The sequence below is a fragment of the Canis lupus genome, chromosome 3 (assembly GCF_048164855.1).
Source record: "Canis lupus baileyi chromosome 3, mCanLup2.hap1, whole genome shotgun sequence".
NCBI lineage: Eukaryota > Metazoa > Chordata > Mammalia > Carnivora > Canidae > Canis > Canis lupus.
In genome coordinates, this window is record NC_132840.1 from 22288767 (window position 1) to 22311839 (window position 23073).

The following is a 23073-nucleotide window of genomic DNA, read 5'->3' on the forward strand; positions in this document are numbered from 1 at the left end:
CCCGGGATGACAGGCCTCATGACTAAGCAGAAATCCTTACCACACTGATCAAGTATGGAGCAGTGCTGGGTCCTGAGTGCTTCCGAGAGCGGGGCATCTGTGACCTGGCTTGTGTTTGTGACAACCCTCCCACGGAGGGCTGCTGCTTGCCCCACAGCCAAGGACACCGAGGCCTGTTGGCTCACTTCCACACGACCCCTTAGCCAACCACTCAGTGGCCCCATGAGGCCTCACCCCAAACCCTTACATCCTGTAAAAGCCTTGGTGGAAAAACCTGGTTTTTGGTCAGTGCTTGGGCAAGCTGCATGCTATCTTCTCACGTCCCTGCTGGTGGGTCCTGTGTGCCTTCAGCACTGCTGGCATCTGGGGCCGGGAGGCAAGGGGACCATGACCACGTGTATGAGACCCATAACCTCTGTCGATGGGATATGTGCAGCCGGGCAGGTTTCAGGAGGAGTCAGGATTAATAGAGTGAGGGGGTGATAAGTCACTTTTATGAATTTAGGAGCCATCGTACTTCATGGAGAGAAAACAGGACTGAGCTGGCTTTGTACCTCCCAGCTGCGGTAATGTGTGCCAAGTCCCAGGGCGTCCAGCCAGGTGGCGTTTGGAGCAGGGGACTCTGAAACCCTGGCCCCCCTGTGCCCAGCTGGGTGACCAGCAGGCAGCAGGATGGCCCCATCCTTGTGGCTCTGGTGTTTAACTGACAGACCCATGCGGCGATGGCACACGGGGTCCAGTTAGCCCCCCTCGGGGGCCGGGAAGGCTCATGTCCCAGGTGAAGAATAAGCCCAGGGAGCCTCTTGTTATGTTGCAGACCTGCCATTGCTTCCACTGATCTGGCTGCTGTAGGGCGTCGACTGTGAGCCATGCGTTGAATCCCCAGGCTGTCTTGCTCGCTGTGCTTATCGTTGCCACTGCCTGGAGGAACGGGGGCTGGGGTGAGGCACAGCTCTGTCCTGACGGGATCACAGGAATTCCGGCTGGTTGGCTGTCCACACTCCTCTCCCTGCCCCTATGTCACCCGGGGGCTCTGGGCCCGCTACACAGGTAGTAAGAAAAGAGCAGGTGTCAAGACAGCAGGACCCAATTTCTAAGGCCAAAGTGACCTGGAAGGCCTCTCCTTACTTTTCAGACTGTGCACCTACTAATCCCCTGCCCTTACCAAGTCCATCAGGTGGGTCCTGCTGCAATGCTAAGTGACCCTCAGATCACGGTGGCTTCACAGTGGCTTATGCAAACCAGGCCTCTCTTCTCCCCCCATGCGCCCCATGCAAGACAGGGTCCTTGCCTCCCTGTGGTCCCATAGCGTCCTCGGCTGATGGAGCAGCCACCTCCTGGACCATGGCCAGCCCCCTGTGCCTGAGGGAGATGGGGGCCTGAAGGATGTCCTGGCCTGGAATGATGCACATCATTTTTGCCCACAATGGAGTGGCCAGAACTAGTGTATGACCCATCCATGCACAAGGGGGTGGAAGTACAGCCCCGTGTCTGCATGCCGCAGGACGGAGGGGACCCAAAGTGTGGAGTGAAGAGTACTGATGACTGCTACATTCCCTGCATTTAAACAGATGGTTAGTGAGCCTCCCGGGGGTGGGAGCTGGAGCCAGGACCAGCCAGGAACCAGCAGCACCAGTGCTTGCGTTCTCTGCGACATGGGGCGAGCTCCTCGCCATCTTTGGGCACCCCAGACCCTCCTCTGTAAATGGCAAGAACGGGGTCTCATTTCTTGTGTCTATTGCCACATTTGGATGAGGACAGGTGGATGAGACCTGGGGGAGCGCACTGCACACCAGATCAGACGAGAGGACGCAGAGTGTGGACAGTAACAGGGGTGACCCACAAAGCTCCCTGGCTAGAAACACAAGGGAGCTCTTTGATTCTGGAGTAATTGCGAAGGGAAAACAGAGTTCTCGTATGCATTTGTTCAGTTTCCCCCAGCACTGTCACCTTTCGCAGCCCTGGAACGTCGATCGTCAATCAAAGCGACGGGATTCACACTGGTACATTATCATCAGCTAAACTGTGGACTTCATTCAGATGTCACCCGTTTTCCCACGAACGTTTTTAGTCTGGCGTCACCCAGTGCCACAAAGGGCAGTTGCACTGCCCTCAGGATTCCCGTGCGTGTCCCTTTTAATGCATTACTCCTCTGCTCCCAGTTCCCTGCAACCACTTCTCTGCTGTCCATGCTGCAATCTTTCCTTTTCTAGACTGTCATATAAATGCCTTAGATAAGATGTCACCTTTGCATCTGATTTCGTGAACTTAGCAAAATGCACTTGGCTGATTCCTGTAGTGTGAAGTGATGACAAACCCATCCTTTTTACTGCCGAGTGGTATTCCGTTGTATGGATGTCCTACCGTTTGTCCATCTACTCGTCTGATGAAGGACATCTTGGTCGTTTCCAGTTTTTGGCAAATAAAGCTGCTCTAAACATTCACATAAATGATTTTGTGTAAACATGACTTTTCTGTTCACTATAGTGAGCGTATGTTTAACTTTATAAGAAACTGCCAAACTGCCTTAAAAGGTGACCCTACCATTTTTGCAGTGTCAGCAAGGAATGAGAATTCCTACCAGGTTTTTGGATTTTAGCCATTCTAACAGGCATGTAGTGACATCTCACTGTGTGTGTGTTTCAAAAGATTTTAACTATTTATTTATTTGAGAGAAAGAGAAAGAGAGACAGAGACACCGACAGAGATAGAGAAAGAGAGCAGGAGCGGGGAGGAGAGGGAGGAGCAGACTCCCCACTGAGCAGGGAGCCCGATGTGGGGTTTGATCCCAGGAACCTGGGATCATGACCTGAGCCGAAGGCAGATGCTTCACTGACTGAGCCACCCAGGGGCCCCTCACTGTGATTTTAATTTGCATCTCCCTAATGACAACAGATGTTGGATATTTTTTCATATATTCTTTGATGAAGTATCTGTTCAAATCTTTTGCTCATTTTTAATTGGTCTGTTTATTTTCTTATTGTTAAGTTCTTTATATATTCTGGATACAAGTCATTTTTATCAGCTATCTGATTTGGAAATATTTTTTCCATGTCGTTTGTATTTTCATTCTTTTTACAGTGTCATTAACAAAGTAAATGTTTTTAATTTTGATAAAGCACAATTTATTAATTTTGTTCTTTTTTTTAAAAAAGATTTTATTTAATAATATGAGAGAGAGAGAGTGCATGAGTGGAGGGGGCGCAGAGGGAGAGGGAGAAGCAGGCTCCCCACCAAGCAGGAAGCCTGACATAAGGCTCAATTTTAGGACCCTAAGATCATGACCTGAACTGAAGACAGGCACTTAACCGATTAAGCCACCCAAGCACCCCTAATTTTGTTCTTTTATGGATTTTTTTGGTGCCATATCTAAACACATTGCCAAATGCAAAGCGATGTAGATTTTAATATTTTTTTCCCTAGAAACTTTATAGTTTTGCATCTTATGTTTAGGCTAATAATTCCTTTTTTATGTTAAAATGTGAATTTTAATTGTAAAAATTGTTTTCTGTAAATATAGCTATAGCAACTTCTCCACATACAACTTGGCTCAGATATAAAGATGATACGCGCAGATGTTATTGGTACCACAGAACAAAGTCAATTAAAGAAACACTCTCAGCTTCAGGATTACTCCAGCTTTCTTTAGGCCATTCAAATTTTCACCACTGAAAACAGAGAGGACGATATACCTATATGCACCGGTGTTTAGGGTAAAATTTATCAACTGTCCCACTAATTTCACATTATGGGGTAAAAGACTTGGAATAAAACCAGGTTCAGTGTCTCTTATCGCTGTAACTCTTCGAGTGGGTGTTAATGATACACTTTGAGTTATTTTTTGGGTAAAGGGTGAAGTATGTGTCAGTTCTTTATACATCTTGACCTTGTGTCCCATGACCTTGCTAAGCTCATTTATTTATTCTAGAACTCTGGGATTTCTCTAAATAGATAATCATGTCACCTGCAAATAAAGGACAATTTTACTTTTCCCCTTCTGATCTGCATGCACTTTATTTCTTTTTCTTAATTGATTGCCCTGGGGTGTAAACGGGGGCATTGAGAGAGGACATCCTTGCCATGTTCTAGTGTTGAGGCTCTCACCAGTAGGGTTTTGAAGCGCCTTTGATTAGGATCAGGAAGTGTCCTTGTATTCCTGGTTTCCTGAGAGTTTCTTTCTGGTCATGAATGAATAATGCATTTTGTCAAATGCTTTTTCTGCATCTACTAAGATTATTATGATTTTTCTTGTTTAACCTATTAATGTGGTAAATCACATTTATTGCTTTTCAAACTCATTGATTTTTTGATGAATAAAAAATTGACACTTTTAAAGGCTTCATGTGCCCATTATTACTAACGGCTTTTAGGCCTTTCTGGCTGAGTGACTTTGGATAAATTACTTAACCTCTCTGGGCCTCAGGCTGGCCTCTCCCTACTTTGGGAGGCTGGGCTGGATGGTTGACTTCGAATAGCCCCTGCTGTATTGGTGGTGGGGGTGATGCGAGAGCACACAAGAATAATGCTTTTCCATGGCTGTGCCTTCATGCTGACAGCTAACCCGAGACTTTGCACCTTGTTAGGTGTCTGCTGTTTTCCAGGCTCTAGGCAGGACTTGTGAGCATTTCCTAATTTAATTCTTAAACCAACATTATGAGATAGATGTGATGCTCTCCACTGGACAAATGGGGAACGTAGGACACAGAGAGGTTAAGTAGCTGATCACAGCCAAGTGTGCAGTGGGTGAGAGTGCTGCTTTGTAAAACAAGCTGCAGGAGTGAAGTAGGGCACAGACCCAGGCCACCCAGCACCGCGGCCACCTGAGCATCTGGAATGTGACTCCTCCTCCCTGAGATGTGCTGTCAGTGTAAAAATACAGTCTGGATTTTGAAGACTTGGTACCAAAAAAAATAAAAATAAAATAAAAAAGGAAAAAGTAAAATTTCTCATTGGTAATTTGTTAATATTGTGTTTCATGTTAGAACAATATTTCGTATACATTGGGTTAAATACAGTACAGGGTGGATGCCAATTCCACCTGTGTCTTTTCACTTTTTCTAATGTGACTAGTAGAGAATGTCAAGCTACATATGTGGCCCAGACTTTATTTCTGTCGTACAGCATAGCCCCAGACAGGGGTAGGGCACGCGGGCCGAACAGGGCCCAGCACCTGCTTCTGTTTTGTTTTGTTGGTAAAGTTTTATTGGTACACAGCCCATCCATTCATCGGCGTGTTGTCTACGGCTGTTTTCACGCTGCAGCAGCAGAGTTCAGGAGTACCGGCAGAGACTGTACCCAGTCTCGGTTCCCAGAGCATTAACCATCCTTGTAGACAGGTTATAGGTGGTGTTACATTTTCTTTCTTTCTTTCTTTCTTTCTTTCTTTCTTTCTTTCTTTCTTTCTTTCTTTCTTTCTTTCTTTCTTTCTTTCTTTCTTTCTTTCTTTCTTTCTTTCTTTCTTTCTTTCTTTCTTTCTTTCTTTCTTTCTTTCTTTCTTTCTTTCTTTCTTTCTTTCTTTCTTTCTTTCTTTCTTTCTTTCTTTCTTTCTTTCTTTCTTTCTTTCTTTCTTTCTCTTCTTTTTTTTTTAAATAGTCTTTTCTAAAGTTCCAGAAATAAAAACATCACTTTTGATGAGAAGTAGGAAAGACCATCCATGCTTTCTTATTGCAAAATAATAAATTATGAGATGGGGAACCAAAGGTGTGGTTGGGGCTGGCCCTGTAAATGAGTCATCTCTGTGGACTCCTGAGCTTGCTCTTCAGGAGGATCTGGGAGGACCCCAGGAAGCCTCTTGCATGGGCAGCAATCCAAACATGCTCTCCTTTTGGAGGGGCTGTTTATGTAGGGATGAGGAGGGGGTGCAGAGGCTAAGGAAGCCAGTCAGCCAAGGGCAGATCAGAAGAGGCTGGGCCGTGCAGCGTGGGGGGCTCGGGAAGCCAGGCCCATCTGGTTTGCGTTAGGTTTATAAGGTTGATAGCAAATAAGGGTATTAGAGCTAATTTACTTATTTAGAGAAAGACGACTCAATCCCAGAAACTGATTGGGATGGAGCAGTCCCCATCTCCCCCTCCCCAGCCCCCCACCCCCCCGCCGCCCCGCGCCTGCTGCGATGCCCCACAGGAGGAGGAGCCTGCCATGCCAAGGCCCTTATGCAAAGCTTGGTATCTTTTTAAAAGTAGCCCTGCAATCCTGTGTGGCCTTGGGGCTGGTCTGTAGAACTCACCAACCTGCTCCTCCTGCAGCCCCATCCCCAGGCCTGGACATGCTTCCCCGAGGAGGATCTTGGCCTCCTTGGATCTGGGGTAGCACAGTCTACGGGGCAAGAATGAAGAAGCACAGCAGCATCTTTCTGGGCCCAGAGCCACTCACCCAGTAACCTCAGCCATCTGGATCCCTGGGGTATGCAAAAAAAAAAAAAAAAAAAAAAAAAAATCACAAGAAGCCCAGCAACCCCACAGGCCATACATGGTGATTTCAGGTGTCAGCTTCCCACGGTGCTGCCCAAAGCCCCCACTCATTTCCCTCAGTCCAGGAGTGATGTCCGGGGGGCCTCCTGTGCAGGCGCCGTTCTTGGACCAGGGGCTCTGGCTCCTGGAGCTCTGACTCTACTCGGAGGCAGGGCTCCCTTTGGCCTGGTTTTCTAAGTACTCTGGCTTCAGAATCAAAGTCATCCCTCCCTCCCTCTCTCCCTCTTTTCCTTCCTCTTTCATCACATTTGTTATAACTAGGGTTTCGATATGGCTGGTTTATCCACCTTGTTCTTGGAGCACACACCATACTCTAGATTTTCAAGATTTTCAAGATTGCACTCCTCCTTCAGACTTGTTGGCTGTGACCATAGCAGATCCCCCCAAGATCCAGCAGATCCTATGAGATTCACATTAGGACTCCCAGGTCACTCATGAGAGAAATGGGTCATTCAATAAGTAATTAATAAATGCCAACCACCAAGCTCCATCTTTGGCACTGAAATTATAGCTATGAACAATTAAAACTAGGTTCTACCACGTCCCCCCAAATAAATAAATAGAGAGGAAAATGGACATTTCAAAGCACGAAGAGGTAATGGGAATAGAAATCTGACACTTTGGAAAAGGCCTCCAGCACTGGGTTCAGCTCTAGTGGCATGTTTGGATGCTTGAGGAGGTTTCAAGGAAATGTCCATACTGACCCCACCCCAAACCGACTAGGTCAAAATCTCAGGGCTGCAGGTAGAGGGGTCAGGTTGGATGCAGTTAATGTCGAGAACCTTTGGCGTCTTATCAACCTCAGTGACGAATTCTGGGTTTTTCTTGCTCTAATCTGGTCATTCTCAATGCAGGGTCCCAGAGCGGCAACATCTACATCTCCTGGGAAGTTGTGAGAAATGCAGGTTCTTAGTCCCCTCACCCCACTGTCCCCACCCCTCACCTGGGTCCTGCAGAATCAGGGACAGTGTACACATCAGTACACGAGCTTTCCAAGTGATTCCAAGGCAGCCTCCAGTCTGAGAACTCTGCCCTCATCCATGGACAGGTCCACTTGCTCTCAGCTCCAGGACTCCCGACCTCATCCCAGCTGAGCACAGACCCCTCAAGTCTGGGACCCTCCTCGAGGCTCCAGGTGGGGCAGCTAGCTCTCATCCCCTTTGCCAGCTCAGCCCACTGGGGTGGCATCCCAGGAGCAGCACGCAGGTTTCCCTGGGCTCAGTGGGAGGAGAGTGGTGATCAGCGAGCGATGTCTGGTGTGGACAGCCTTGGAGCGGCCCACTCGGCTTCTGTGATGTGCATTTACATAACACGTTTCCTTCCACATCAGGAGCCCTTATCACTGGGAAACTCTGATAATCTCAGTTGGGGCACCTCGTCTATTTCTGTCTCTTGGGCTGCTCCGGGGTTTGGCAGCTTCTTTAGAGTCCTGGCAAGTAAACCCCATGTGCATATCCATTTTAAGGTACCATGGACTGAAATTCCAAAAGACAGAGAGAAGGCCAACGTTTTAGAGTCCCCCACGAGGAACATCCCCTCCACCTCTTTCCCTGCCTCCTGCCAGCCTCCATGTCGGGTCATTTCTGCTTTTTTTTTTTTTTTTAAGATTTTATTTATTTATTTATTTATTTGAGACACACACACACACACAGACAGAGAGAGAGAGAGAGAGAGAGAGAGAGAGAGAGAGGCAGAGACACTGGCAGAGGGAGAAGCAGGCTCCATGCAGGGAGCCCGACATGGGACTTGATCCTAGGTCTCCAGGATCAGGCCCTGGGCCCTGGGCACTAAACCACTGAGCCACTGGGGCTGCCCCATTTCTGTTTTTAATTCTTTCTCTCCTTTAAAATAAAATTTGTTTTTGGTCAGATTAGAAAAGGGATATGACTTCACGATAGAAAACTGGTAAAATGCTAAACAAAAGAGGCACAAAGAATGAAATTAAGATTGTCTGAAATCCCATCTCCCAGAAATAATTCCCTGTTAACACTGGTTTTATCCTTCCCTGTCGTGTTTCTCTCCTTGGTGCTGGGAGAGGATGCTGATCTGTGTGCAGTTTGTCACCTCATTTCATTCACTTAAATAAATACGATGAGAGGCTTGTGGCTTCACAGAGGAAAGGAAGGACCCCAGGGTCGCTGAGAAGCCTAGGGAGAGGACAGCTCAGTCATTGTGGGGGACGGGCCCCTGCTTCACACCCGAGCTCTGCACACCCTCCCGGCATCGGCCCACTAAGCCCCCCCAGGGGCACCGGGCAGCACCTTTGCTACCGCCTTCCACCTTATATGGACGAGACAATGTAGCTGAAGAGTGGGAGAGTGTCTGCTCAGAGCCACGCAGCTACCTGAAGCGGCGTCTCCACATCTGCCTGGGAGAGGGGAAGATGGAGCCATAGAACCGTCTCGGGGGACGTGATGTCAGGACTCCAATCTGTGCCTGGTGTTCTTCTGGGGTTGACCTTATGTGTGGTTCTTTGAGTCCACCCATATCATGGTAGCCAAGATTCTTTCAGTTTTCAGTGGCAGAGACTCACTTCACATTTAAGTAATAAAAACACGAGACTTTGTGACTCATAATACAAGTTCCCCCAACCCAGGAGTTCAGGCACAGCTGGATCCAGGCACTTGGATAATGTGGCAGTCTGTCCTTTGCCCTTCCCTTGGTTCTGCTTTGCTCTAGGTTGGTTTCATTTTCTCCATGTACCAGCCTCTGGCAACTCTGGACTTACATGTACCAGTGTGGTCATGTTAAGGTGAAGAACATGGTTTGTTTTCCACTTTTCCAGCAACACCCTAGGGGTGACTCTTATAGGCCTGGTCATATGACATCTCTGAACCAATCACTGTGACTTGGGTTGTCTGGGCCCGGCTCCTGTGTTCACTCCTGAAATTGGGGGTTGTGTCAACCACACTTGAATCTCGTGGAGTGAGAGGAGAGAAGGGACAGATCCCCAGAGGAAACCAAGAGGCTAATTCCTAAAGCAGGAGTAATGGGGGTTTAATGGTCAAAGACAGGCTATCCGGTATGGTACAGTGCCAGAAATGCCACCATTCGGTACATTTCCTTCACGATCTTCTGAAGACCAGGGTCTGTTTCCCATGTCTTAACCTTCTGCTACTCTGATGGGGGATCATCATTAGTATGTAACAGGATTGGGGGGTCAGGACTTGCAGGACATGAGGTCCTGGAGCAGGGGAAAAGTTAGCTAGGAGGGAGAGAGAATTCTGGAGCTCAGGAAGCCTGAGTGGGAGGCTCTGGCATTCAGAGGATAGCGTGAGAACCCCTGGTGTGGGTGCTGGAAGTTTCCAAACAGAGAGAGAGGTTTATGGACAAGCTGCATGATTTCACAATTTTGCTCCTGGGTCAGCCCTGTCACGGCAGGACTTGTGAGCACATTCTCAGCCACTCCAGGCCGAGCTCTGGCTTCCATGTGCAATGACAGCTCATTCCAGGTGGAGCCAATTCCACGACCAACAGATGTGTCTCTGTTTATACTCCTTGGCTCACACCACTAATCCTCCTAGGTTCAACTTTCATGTTGGTCTCCTCCTATAGGCCGGAATTTCCAAGAACATGAGGAGCATGTGTGGTTTGTTCATTATCGTATCTCCAGGGCCTGGCACACAGCTGGTGCTCAATGAGTGCTTAGATAGATGATAGATGGATGGTTGAGTAGATGCTTGATTGAATGGCTCAGTAGATAGGTGGATGGATGGATGGATGGATGGATGGATGGATGGCTATGTGAATGGATGGTTGGGTGGATGGATCAGTGTGTGTGTGTGTGTGTGTGTAGATGGGTAGATAGCTGGTTGGGTGGTAGGTAGCTGTGTGGAAGGGTGGTTAAGTGGGTTTCTGGGTGGGTAGATGGTTGGATGGGTGGGTAGCTGGTTGGATGTATGAATGGAGGGATGGATGGGTGGATGGGTGTGTAGGTGGGTAGGTGGGTGGATGGGTGGGTAGGTGGGTAGGTGGGTGGATGGGTGGATGGATGAATGGATGGGTAACTGGGTGGATGTATGGTTGGGATGGTGGGTGGATGGTGGGTAGCTATGTGGATGGATGGTTGAGTGGGTATCTAGGTGGCTTGCTGGCAGGCTGGGTTGCTGGGTGAGTGGGTGGATGGCTGGATGGGTAGGTGGCTGGATGGCTGGGTAGATGGGTGGATGGATGGGTTGGTGGGTGAGTGGGTGGGTAGCTGTGTGGATGGATGGTTGGGTAGGTGGGTGGATGGATGGGTTGGTGGGTGAGTGGGTGGGTAGCTGTGTGGATGGATGGTTGGGTAGGTGGGTGGATGGATGGGTTGGTGGGTGAGTGGGTGGGTAGCTGTGTGGATGGATGGTTGGGTAGGTGGGTGGATGGATGGGTTGGTGGGTGAGTGGGTGGGTAGCTGTGTGGATGGATGGTTGGGTAGGTGGGTGGATGGATGGGTTGGTGGGTGAGTGGGTGGGTAGCTGTGTGGATGGATGGTTGGGTAGGTGGGTGGATGGTTTGATGGATGGATGGCTGAAAGGATGGTTGAGTGGACAGATGGCTGGATGGAAGGCTAACTGGGGCAGAATCATGTGATTGCTAAAACAGGGTCCTTGAAGCCAGGCTGCCAGATTTAAATTCCATCTGTATCATTTGCTGTTCAGCTGACCTCAAGTAAAATTTTAGTCTTGTTGGGACTCCATTTTCTGATCATTAAAATGTGGATGCCGCCAGTATTGTCCTCAAAGGCTGTTGTGGAGATCGCCTGAGACGCCGCACGCAAGCCCCGCGCACAGCCCCTGACACACGTGTATGCTCACTGACTGTGGCCTCCCCTGTCCTTTCTCAGTTATTTTTCAGCAAATACTCATTGACCACCAAATGCCATAGAGCGAGGCGCTTTCGGGATGCCGGGGACACAGCCGGGGATAGAATGTGTTCCTGACCACCAAGAGCTAATATTTTTATGGAATGGATTTTCCCCACTTACTTGATAAGCACTTATTATAATTTACATGCAATTTTTTTATTCCTTTTTTTTTCAAGGGCTTCACCCCCTCCGCCGCCCCTCCCCCGGCCTGTAGAGTCCAGGAGGCAAGCGCCTTAACTGTTTTGTCCACAGCTGGATATCAAAGAGAGAGTAAATGATTATTCTCCTTCCAGTTGCTCAGGCCAAAAGCCCTGGGGTCGGCCGTGTACCTCCACCCCTGCACATGGTACATTCAGTCCCGGCGCAGATCCTGCTGGCGCTGGACCCAGCCCCACCGGCCACCTCCCCGTCACCTCGTGCGCTCAAAGCCCCCTCCGTCCGCGGCCCAGTACCCGCTAGCTTCTCCCTGCTGCTGCCTCTCCTCTGGCGCGCCAGGCTCGCATCTGCTTCAGGATTGCGCACATTCTGTTCCCTCTGGAATGTTCTCCCCAGGTCTCTGCGAGCTCCTCCCTCCTCTCCTTCCAGGTTTACTCAGTAAGGACCCCTTGTCAGTGAGGGCTTCCCTGGCCTCCCGAGCTCAGAGCTTACCACCTCCCTCTCCTGACCTCCTGTCCCCCCCACTCTGATGGCTTTCCCTCCTGGCGCTTTGCTATGGACCGCGTGGGATATTTCCTTGACCGTTTCCCTGACGAGAAGGGAAGTTCGGCCTGGAAGATGCCTTGTGTTCACGGTTGCATCCCCGGTGCCCTCGTGCAGCGCTGCCGAGAAGTAAACGCTCGGTGAATATTTGACGCATTATCACCACTCCCACTACTGTTGTTTTTAGTACTTTGAGCAATCTTTTCCTCTCTGGGGATGTGCTAACCGGGGCGCTTGTCCCCACCCTGTGTCTCGTGTACCTGCATAGTAATCTCCCGTAGAAATGACTTCTTTAGCGCTTTTGTTTCCAATTGGTAAATGGGGAGGGGGTTGGCGGAAGCCCCTCTGAGGTCTTACCCGACTCAAACGCGCTAAGGCTGTGTTGTAGGTTCAAAGGTGGCCCCCAAAAGATATGACACATCCTAATCCCTGGAAAGTGTGGCTGTGACTTTATTTGAGGAAGGGGTGGCTACTACCTTGTAGGCAAAAATATGCAATTAAAGAGATGCCTGGGGTGGGACGCCTGGGTGGCTCAGTGGTTGAGCCTCTGCTTTCGGCTCAGGTGGTGATCCTGCAGTCCCGGGATCGAGTCCCACATCGGGCTCGCCTGTGGGAGCCTGCTTCTTCCTCTGCCTGTGTGTGTGTCTCTGCCTTTCTCTGTGTCTCTCACGAATAAATAAAATCTTCTAAAAAATACGCGATGAATTTAAGGGTCTTGAGAGGAGGAGCTGGTCTTGGGTTACCCAGGTGGGCCTTAAATCTGCTGACAGATGTCCTTGCAGAGCAACACAGAGGGAAGGATGGAGCAAAGAGGGGAGTGGGATGAGGGGAGCTGGGTCTTTGCCAGGGGACGCCTGTTTGCTGACCTCTCTCCTGTGCTCATGGCCTCATCTTCTTGGGATGTGAGCCCCTTTCTCCCTTCTGGGATGAGGGGTATCCTTGACTGGCTCCTGACTGTTTCCCTCTGCAGGGGCCCCGAGCAGCCACCGTGAACTTGTCATCTTGAAATCTCTCTGGCTACATAAAGTAAAGCCACAGGAAGCAAGAGAAAGGCAGAGAAGCATATGACCGGACCACAGGCAAGGGGACCACCACACACACCTCCATGGCTCTCCCCGGGGTCTCTCCAGAAGGACCCCTGCCCTCCTCTCTCAGCAGGGCAACTGGCCACCATTCCATCCTGACCTGTGCCCAGAAGCTGTGTTTGGTGAAGAGGGACTGAGCCTCACACTCATTTCTAGTCCAGAGAAAACCCAGGGAGAGTCCACTGTCCATACATGGCTTGGAGCTGGCTCTTAAACCTGTGATGCTGACCAGGTGTCAGTGCTATATGACTGGCCCATGTGGGGCAGGTCCCCCCTGTCCTTGGCCCAACCATCTCCGGCCAAGGGGAGCTGTCACAAGAGACATGGTGACTCCTGCTAGAAGCACTGGCGAGATGGAGCAAGATGGAGCCAGGAAGTCCTTTGTCCTGTGAAGGGGAGATGGGCAGGCACAGTGAGGTGATCCCCGTGTATCCCGGATCTTCTGCTCATCACCACGGATCCCAGTTTTGATTTCAGACCCATCTAACTGGTCCCGTGAATTTTTCTTCAGTCCAGGTAAGACATGTTTTAGGCCACCTGTGACTCTGAATTTCTGCCTGAAGGGCAGGACGTATCCCATAGCTGAAAGCTGGCTGTCTCTACAAAGAGGTCAGGGATGAGGTGAGCAGTCATGGGACCTGCAAGGCCTGCTGTCCGGGGGATGACACAGGACCCAGGATTAAAGGTCAGGAGGACCTTGGGGAGGAACGGCAGTCCGAAGCCAGGGGGCTTGGGGGCACCAGTGTGTGTGTCTCGGAGGTGCCCTTGGCCAGCACTGGAGACTCGGTGGGCACAGCTGGCTCAAGGCACGGGTGTGGGCCAGCTGGCGGCAAGCCCCCGCCCTACATCATTTCACAGCTGCCCGGGAGGTGTACAGGCTCTGGGATGCCACCAGCTCTGGTGACTTTGAGGGGCTTTACTTCTAGGAGACTTTAAATCGCATCTCTTTCCAGGAGGATGCTGAGCAACCTGCAGTACGTGGGGTGCGGCACTGGCAGGGGGCAGAGAAGGTTCACTGGGGAGCTTCCCATGGGGTGGGGCGGAAAACACGGACACAGTTACCCATGGGGCAGGGTAGCTCATGCAGAGCTCCCCAGATTTTTCTTGGTCAATCAACCTCACTGGGCAGTATTTGCCTACGGTACCATCCATCTCGAGCGTGCCGCTTGGTGACTTTGGACAAATGCATCCACGCATGGCCCCCTGTTGGCTCCCCGAGAAGACGTGACACATCTCCAGCCTCCTGGAGGGCCCCTCTCGCCCTCTGCAGCCCTGCCCCACCTTGGCCGCAGACAGCTGCAATCTGCTTTCCCTCACTTGGAAGTGGTTTCTCCTGTCCTAGATTTCCGTACGATGGCATCATTCGAACGTCCTCGTTCGCTTCTGGTTTCTTTCACTCTGTGTGACGTCTCTGAGGTTGGCCCGTGCTTCCGGGGGCCTCAGCCCTTCCTGCCTGTTGAGCGCTGAGTAGTATTCCACGGTGCGAGAAAGCCTGCTCGATCCTTCCTCCTCCTGCAGATGGACGTCGGGCGGGCTCCGGTGCGGGGATCTCACGTATGAGGCCGTTGTAAACGTTTTGTGGCAAGTCTTCTGTGCAAATGTTTTAACTGCTTTTGGATAAATATTCCTAGGTGTGGAATCCCCCTGCTGCTGGCTGAAGCTTCCCTGGGGTGGAGATCCTCTAGTTGTTCACATCTGATTTCCAGCCTAACCATGTTTCCCAGCAGCCCTTGCAGGAGGGCCATGGGCCAGACTGTGTCAGTGGAACATGAGCAGAAATGAGGGATGCCACATCCAGGCCAAACCTCCCCACCATGCCCTGTGCCCTTTGCCCTCCTGCCAGCCTACCTCAGATGCACCTGTTGACCACCAGAGCCAGCAATGGGAAAGGCAGAGCCACAAGACAGGAGGGATGTGGGTGTCTGACCGCAGTTTGGATGAGGGCCACTGGGCCAGTCAGGGTCATGCATCTCAGACCAACTGAGAACAAGAAGTGGCCATCTCTAGTGCTGGGCTGGGGTATGTGCTGGCCTTTCTGACTACAGCCTCAGCATTACTTTGCGTCTGGGGATGCTCACTCCTGGAAGACAACCCCCCCCCGCCCGGACCAAGGGAGGGTGGGGACAGAGGACTAAGGAGGCCACAGGATTTAGTGGGAACAGCAGCCGTTGAATCCAGGTGGTGCCTGACTCGGAGTGACACCAAGTGTGTCCTTGAGCTTTCTGAGCCTCAGTGCACTCATCTGCAGCATGAGAGGCCACCCCAAAGTCCATCCTTCCCTAATTTCTGGGAAGGAGGGTGGGAAGTGGGAGAATGCAAAAGCCTTCTTTGTTGATTTGTGTGTGGCTCAGGTGGGGAGCCAGGTGCAGAGGCTCTCAGAGCGGGGTCCCCAGACTGGCATCATCATCATCATCTGGGAATTTTGCTAGAAATGCAGATTCTGAATCAGAAACCCTGGGAGTGGGGCCCAGACATCTGCACATTAACAAGCCCTCTGGGTGAGTCTGATGGAACCACAGTTGGAGAACTGCTGGTCTAGAAGGTTCTCAGGAGCAGGGAAAAAACACACCTTGTTCATCCCTGAGCAAACCCTGGAGGAGGGACAGGTCCTGCTGAGACCCAACAGGCCATACAGTCTGGTGGTTCTCAGGGAAGCAGCTGGGTCTGGGAGCCAGTGGGGCAGGCCCCTCTGGGAGGGCTCACAGGCAAGCGGAGTTGGTGGGCTCCGAGAAGCACTGATGGGAGAAGTGTCTCCCAGTGGACCCAAGGGCGGCCCCCACAGGCCCTCCTGCGCCCCTGCTATGGCTCTAGCACACACGGTTGTCTTAAGCTGTGTCCCGTCTCACTCAGCAGGTGCTCCTGCCCCTTCCCTGTGGTGGCCCTCCGCACACGACAGTCACCATCTGCGCCTGTGGACAAGGAGGCCTGGGGCGCCCGTGCCCTCCTCCCCATGCAGATGCAGCCCTCCTGGGCAGTGGTGGGCTCAAGGGTCCGCCAGGCCCAGGCCAGGCGGCTGTGGGCTCATTAGGCTGCATCTGGATCTAATTAGCCGTGGAGGCTCCGAGAGCCGAGGTCTGCCTTTATCATCCCCAGGGCAGAGCCCAGACGGGAGAGAAATGGCTGGGATATGCTCTGCTTCCTGCGGGGCGAGGAGGTGCGTCTGTGTGTCAGTGGTGGAATTAGCGATGGTGGAGGGTGGGAGGGAGAACCAGCCCGGCATCCCACGGCCAGCTGGCCTCAGGCTCCTCCCGGGCCCCACGGGGTGGGAGCGATGATGGGGTTCTCCTTGACACCTTGCCATGCTTCAAAACACATGCTTGTGAAAATGGTTTTTAGCTGAACGTGGAATGAAAAAGGCTGTGTTTTCTTCTTCTACTCAGAACCTTCTAGATCAGCAGTTCTCAAACTCCAGTGCTATTCGAATCACAGAGGCAGGGAAGGGGGACTGTTAGTGTGCAGATGGCTGGGCCCCACTCCCAGAATATCTGATTCAGAATCTGCATTTCTAGCAAGCTCTCAGGTGATGCTGATCCTGCTGGTTCAGGGACCCTGCTCTGAGAGCCTCTGTGCTAGATTTACTTGGGGTCCCCAGCTGGACCACACACAGGGATCACCTGGAGCTTTACCATCTACCGCTGTCTGGATTCAGCACCCCAGCACCCAGGTGGTGATTGATAAGCATTGGCTGGGGCAGTGGGGATGTTAAAGTTCACGGGGTGATTCTAACACATGACGGAGTGAGAGTGGAGCATTCAGTCCTCGTAGGTGTATCTTGAGGAGCAGGCGCTGTGCCGGGTCCTCCCACACTGGACGTGAGTGATAGTGAAGAGCCAACAGTTGCTGCCCACTTATGCCCTTGTACTTCTTTGCCTCTGACATGGATAGTGCATTCACCTGTCTCCACTCTCCCACAAAGCAGAAGCTATAGTTATTCTCGATTTAGAGGTGGGGATGCTCCAGTGGAAAGAGGGGCCAAGTAGCTTGCCTAGGTCACGCAGTGACAGTGACCTGGAACCCAAGTTAGCCCCCTGCATGGACTGTCCTGCTCCAGGCATGGGGTCAGGGGCTCCCCTGCAAGCTGTCATCGGGCAGCCTGCCCCGAGACCCAGTGCACAGTGCGGCCTCAGGACCTGCTGCCAGTGCTGCTCTGTCCCCCTGGGGCTGGGGCTGGGTAGCCAGTGGTTCAAGGAGGGGCAGGACAGATTTGCAGAGCTGTGCTAATTTCACCAAGAAAGCACTCCTCAGTCACTGCCGTCCACTTAGTTTTGAGGTTCCTGGTTAATCCCGCAGACCCTGTTGAAGCCCGAATCCAGCAGACCCAATCAAAGCCAGAACCTGCAGACCCTGTTGAAGCGAGAATCCCACAAACTCTGTCAAAGCCAAAATCCAGCAGATCCCACCAGAGCCAGAATCCCATAGACCCCATTGAAGCCAGAATCCAGCAGACCTGATAGAAGCCAAAATCCCAAAGACCCCGATCAAAGCCAGAATCCTAAAGACCCCACCAAAGCCAGAATCCTGTAAGACCTCATTGAAGTCAGAATCCTGAGGAAATAGAGCCATTCCCCAAAAGGCAGGAACTTCTCTTCCAGAATCTAGCCAATTATTAAAAGGAAATTTAGGGACGCCCGGGTGGCTCAGTGATTGAGCATCTGCCTTTGGCCCAGGGTGTGATCCTGGGGTCCTGGGATCGAGTCCCACACCGGGCTCCCTGCATGGAGCCTGCTTCTCCCTCTGCCTGTGTCTCTGCCTCTCTCTGTGTGTCTCTCATGAATAAATAAATAAAATCTTTAAAAAATCAAAGTAAATTTAGATACTTAGAAAAAGCTTTGGAGCTGTCACGATGGGTTAAAGACTCAATTTGTGCCGCTTAATGCTGGCTGTAACCCCCGCTCCGCAGCCCTGTGCTTCCAGCTTCTGGGGGGCGCTGACGTGGACTGGCAACCCGAGAGGCAACCGCGTTCGCCTGGGCGCAGAGGCCAGCCTGCGGTGAGGGCCTGGGGGTGAGCTAGCTGTCCGCACTCGCTGCCCTCCCTTTGGTTTGCTCAGAAATTCCTATTCAAGGATGACCACGGGGGAAGGAAACATATTACCCACACGAATCATATGATCCTCAAGGGCATAGCAGGCTGGATGGTTTTGTAGGGAGGCAAATATCCCGAAACTCGGAGGAACGGGGCCGACCTCGCCGTGGTCCCGCGCCCCCTCCCCGTCTTGGCTCTGGGCACCTCGCTCCTCCTAACACCAGCACCACGGGGTGTTTTTCTTCCCCTGCTGGCTTCCTTTCCCAGAGTGTCTGTGCCCTGAGGGCAGGGATCTTGTCTGTTGTGCTCCTGGCAGGATGAGTGAAGAGCGGCCGTGCAAGCCAGCGCGCTGACCCACACTCACAGCCGTGGCATCTGGAGAAATTCAAAATATGTTCCGAACCCTCTGAGAAATGTGCAAGTCATTTTGGAAAAAAAAAAAATTTCCATAAAAATGGTTGCAACAAAAAAAAAGTTTTGTTGATTAAAGCAGCACAAATAACGTGGGGACCTGATTAAGTGGCTCGCTGAGCTGCGCTGTGGTCACGGACGGTTTTGTTGCCCGGGAAACCGACCACCAGGCTCGGTGGCCCAGGTTACACCCTGTTCGTAAGTCAGACGCTGAACCTGGCATCTGGTTTTTGATAGAAAACAACGCGCAGCATCCTCCTTTTGTGTGTTGGAAACTGCTGATGCGCTTCGCTCTCGTCTCCGCTCCTGCCACCGCCTCCCAAGGTGGCGCTGAGGTTCTGAGCAGGAGGTGCTGCTGGTGCCACCGCGTCCACCCCGGCAGGGTCTCACCGCCGCAGCCAACGCCGGCCGGGCCCCTTCTCTCCTGTGAAAAGCAGAGTGTCAAGGTAGCGTTGATTTTGGCTGAAGATCACGCTCCAGATTTTAGCAAGGGGAAAAGAACGGGAACGCTACCCATCCAGCAGCATCAAATTGGGAATTTCCTCTGTGTATTTAAAAACATATTCTGAGGTCACGATCCTCTTGCGGGTTCATATTTTTCTTTGCCGGCCCCGTATGTGTAATTAAAGTCCACATTTGAAATGAGGACTGGAGACCCTAGGGCCACTTTCTCACACACTCGAACCAGCTTCTTCCTCCCCCTCTCCTCTGCATCCTCCTCCTCCACTTAAGATTTGCATCGCTGGGGCCAGGCTCAGGCTCAGGGTTTCTTTTGGTGGCTAAACAGCAACGACAAAAGCTGGCGCAAGTCGAGCACCCGATGCTGGGCAGGCCTGGTGCGTGGAAGGCTGGCCGCTCCTGTAGGGGCTGGATGCGTTTATTATCTGCATTTCGCAAATAAGAAAAAGGAGACTCATCAGGTCAGGAAGTCATGCAGCTTGGTGTGACCTTGGACCCCAGAACTGGTGCTCGTAGGGTATCGGGGGAGGCGAGGTGAGCACGTTCCCACGAAGTGTCCTTCAGGGCTGGTGTTGTCCTTACACGGCCTCCGGTCTCACCACCTCCTGTGACACATGACAGGGCTGGGGTCTGCGAGGCCTGTGAGGTCTGCTTGGGATCAACAGGCAGCAGAGTGGGGGCCATGCCAGGTTCCTTGACCCTGTCTGAATCTTTGTTCCACAGCCATGCCTCCTTGGCCACCTTCCCTGGCCCCTTGTCCCTCACTGGGTTCTCCCAGGCCCAGCCACAGGCTTTCTCCTCCTCTCTTGTCCTCAGAGTGACTTCAGAGCTCCCAGAGTGGACAGGCTTGAGCCGAGACACTGGTGGAGGCCTCTTACCATCGTTGTCTGAGCATAGCCCACTGTGCGTTCCGTCTCTGACTCCTCCACTATAAGATGGCTGGATGGGACAGGCTGGGGGCAATTCCCAGGGCCCAACAGGGATAACAAAAGCAGGAGTTTCCTGTCTACAATGGCAGATCCCCCCAAGCTTGGAGCCCAGAACCACCACCTGGTGATGTCTGTGGACGCACGGGAGCCCTGTGGGTCCTTGGTCTTCTGTGCCTTGCACATCCGCATGTGTTCCCTTTTCCTCTTTTCTATTCCTCAGACCATCTGAGGTTTCAGGCCCTGTCCAAACTGACTCAGCCCGATGCCATGTTTCCAGAAGATTCTCCAACCTACCATGCTGTTCATCTGTCTGCCTCCACGTCTTCCTTATCTGGCGTAGACCCACCAAAGCTGATCTCTTCCTTTTGCATCAATAGGCAACCTACCTCTGTGGATGGAGGCCCGGCAAGAAACCAGAGTGAGGACAGAGGGGAAGTGCAGAGTCTCTGCAGGGGCTCCCCTAGGCTGCCTGTGGCCCTCCCTGCCTTGCCCTCCATTAGCTTTGTCACTGAGGGCAAGCTGGAAGCACTCTTATGCCCTGCTTTCTAGGGCTGCTGGAACAAGAAAAGGTCTAGAAACCCCATACACAGTCCCTCCTGAAAAACAAACAGCCCCAAGTACTGCTGTTTAAAGAATGTGAGTTTAGTCTCTGCTAGGAATGGGATTCTGGGTCATAGGGTTCTTCATCATACCTGCCCAAGAGGTATGACAATCCATGTCCACACAGACACTTGAATACAAACATTCACAGCATTACTCACAACAGCCTGAAGGTGTAAACAACCCACATGTCCATAAACCAATGATTGGATAAATAATGTGTGGTCTGTACACACAGGGGAATACTACGTAGCTATGAAGAGGAACAAAACTCTGACACCTGCTAGATGTGGGCAAACCTGGGAAACATCATGCCGAGCGGCATAAGGCAGTCATAGATGACCACGTATGGTGTGACCCATCCACAGGACAGTCCAGAACCGGTACATGCATAGACATAGAAAGGAGGTTAGTGGTTGCCAGGGGCCGGGAGGGCACCAATGGGGATTGGTTTCTTTTTGTGGTGATGGCAAAGTTCTGGAATCAGATGCAGGTGACAGGTACTCAACAATGAGAACACATTAAATGCTCCTGAATAGTTCACTTTAAAATGGTTAGTTTTTGGTTATGTGCATTTTGCCTCAATGACACAATATGTCTCCCAGTCACCTCTCCGGCTCATGCCATCTTCACTGCCCCATCTGGGCCCCCAGAGTCCCCACTGCTGCCCACGATGCCAGCCCTCCACCTCCTTCACAGTCAAAGTCATCTCCCCAACAAACCATCCACATCTCCAAGGCTGGAGCCCTTTGGTCTTCCCGCCACACAGAGTCCTCACTCAGCACCTACACAGAGGGGACCCACTGTGTGTGGGTCACCTGGGACCCGACACCCTCCTGACCTGTGCTGCACCCCCAGGGATTCTGCTTCAAGGGGCCTGAGGTGGGGCCCAGGCCCTGAGTGTCCTAAAAGCTCCCCCAGCGGTTCTCAAGCACACACAGGATGGAGAACCACACTCTGGAATCAGTGAGCGTCGATGAAGACATTGGGTAAATTGGGCCACTATTTCTACATCTACAAAATGCTATTCCCATTTTTCTTTAAATAAAAATACTTTAAATAGCAACATTTAAGTTTAAATACTATTATCTTTCTTGGAGTAGAACCTCTTTGCACATCTTAACTGAGAACACCGCGTGCTTCCTGTGCCGGGCACTGTTCTCAACATCAGCATTGAGGCTTGGCAGCAGCCAGCTGAGATAAGTCCCATCACAGAGCTGTGGGGGCAGGTGAGGCAGGTGGCTCGAGGCCACTGGGCCCATCAGGGCAGGGCTGGGGTGCAACCCAGGTGGGCGGCTAGAGAAGCAGGCCTGTGACCCAGCACGTCCAGCCCTGCTGGCCTCACCTAAGCAGTGTGAGAAGCTCATGTGAGGCTTGCAACTCCTCACCCCACCTGACAAGGAACCTGCCACTGTGGACACAAATAGGTGTTCTCTACAGACCGCCTAAAATCCCCTCATGCTGCCAGAAGCAGACACGGCCACATTCTGGGACTGAGAGAGAGAGCACTCATTTTGGCACCCAGTTTATGTTTTAATTCCAGGTGTGGGACATCAACAAAGACTTGTCGCCCCCTTGAGCCCCAGGGGTTCAGCATCTGTAAGTGGGGATAGTGCCCAGTGCAGAGACAGGTGGAGACAGAGGAGGGGGGTAGTGGTGAATGGAAGAGAGGCAGCAACGCTCAGCACAGTGGTTGAGCCGGGTCCCAGCAGAGTCCTAGTCTCAGCCGTTGGCCTGGACCCAAGAATGGTGGGAGCTGGCCATCTGAGGGACACTCCCTGCCACTGAGTGGCTGGTAGGGCAGATGGGGATGGGGCTAAAGGAGACCTAACAGGATCTTGTGGGACTGTCACCTTCTCTCCTTCAGATAATCTCCAAGGCCATACACTCGGGCTATAGGTCAAGGGTTCTCGGGGTTGTCTTACGAGCAGACACCCTCCCAGGAGGGTTTGGGCAGGTCCCACACAGCCCCCCAGGTCCCGGCTGGACTCTGTGTCTGTCACATAAATGCACTGGCCACGCCGGCAGCCATCAGGGCCCCCCAGAGAAAGGGTCGGCGTTTACCCGACAGGTAGTACAATAAAGTCAAGTGTCTGCAGAAAGGAAGTAGATGTGCATCCAGACGTGGAACTCGGAGGGAACTTGCCCAGCGCATCCTCCCGAGCTTGCAGTCCGGGCAGCTCCCACACTGACACCACGCGTGTGAAAGGGCTTTGGTGCATTACAATTAAAACGGAAAATAATTCTCTTCTCCCTGACAAATGTGCCATTGAGAAGATGGGGGTGGGGGAGGGAAGCCCATGGAGCCACTAGCTCGAAGGAGCTGTTTGCATCCTCCCTAAGGGCTCCTGGGCTCCCGTCCCAGGGCCACCGACAGTGGCCGTCCTGCCCGCAAGTGCTCCCCTTGCCAGCGTCCCCACCTTCTCGTCTGGGAGCAGGTGCCATCCGCAGTGCGCTCACAGCAGCCCCTGAAGCATCGTGGGCACTGGCGTTGTCAGTATTGTAATCACACAAGGTTGCAAAAGACTTTAAATGAATCAATCAACAGTAGAAGGA

General features: G+C 51.9%; 1 long non-coding RNA gene across 1 annotated transcript in view; it reads right to left on the reverse strand.

Moving 5' to 3' along the window:
- Positions 1–6187: 6187 nt before the first annotated feature.
- Positions 6188–23073, reverse strand: part of LOC140630007 (uncharacterized) — a 64823-nt gene continuing 47937 nt past the window's right edge. The window contains exon 4 of the long non-coding RNA XR_012027788.1: positions 6188–6394. This is a non-coding gene — a long non-coding RNA (uncharacterized lncRNA). The remainder of the gene's footprint in view (positions 6395–23073) is intronic.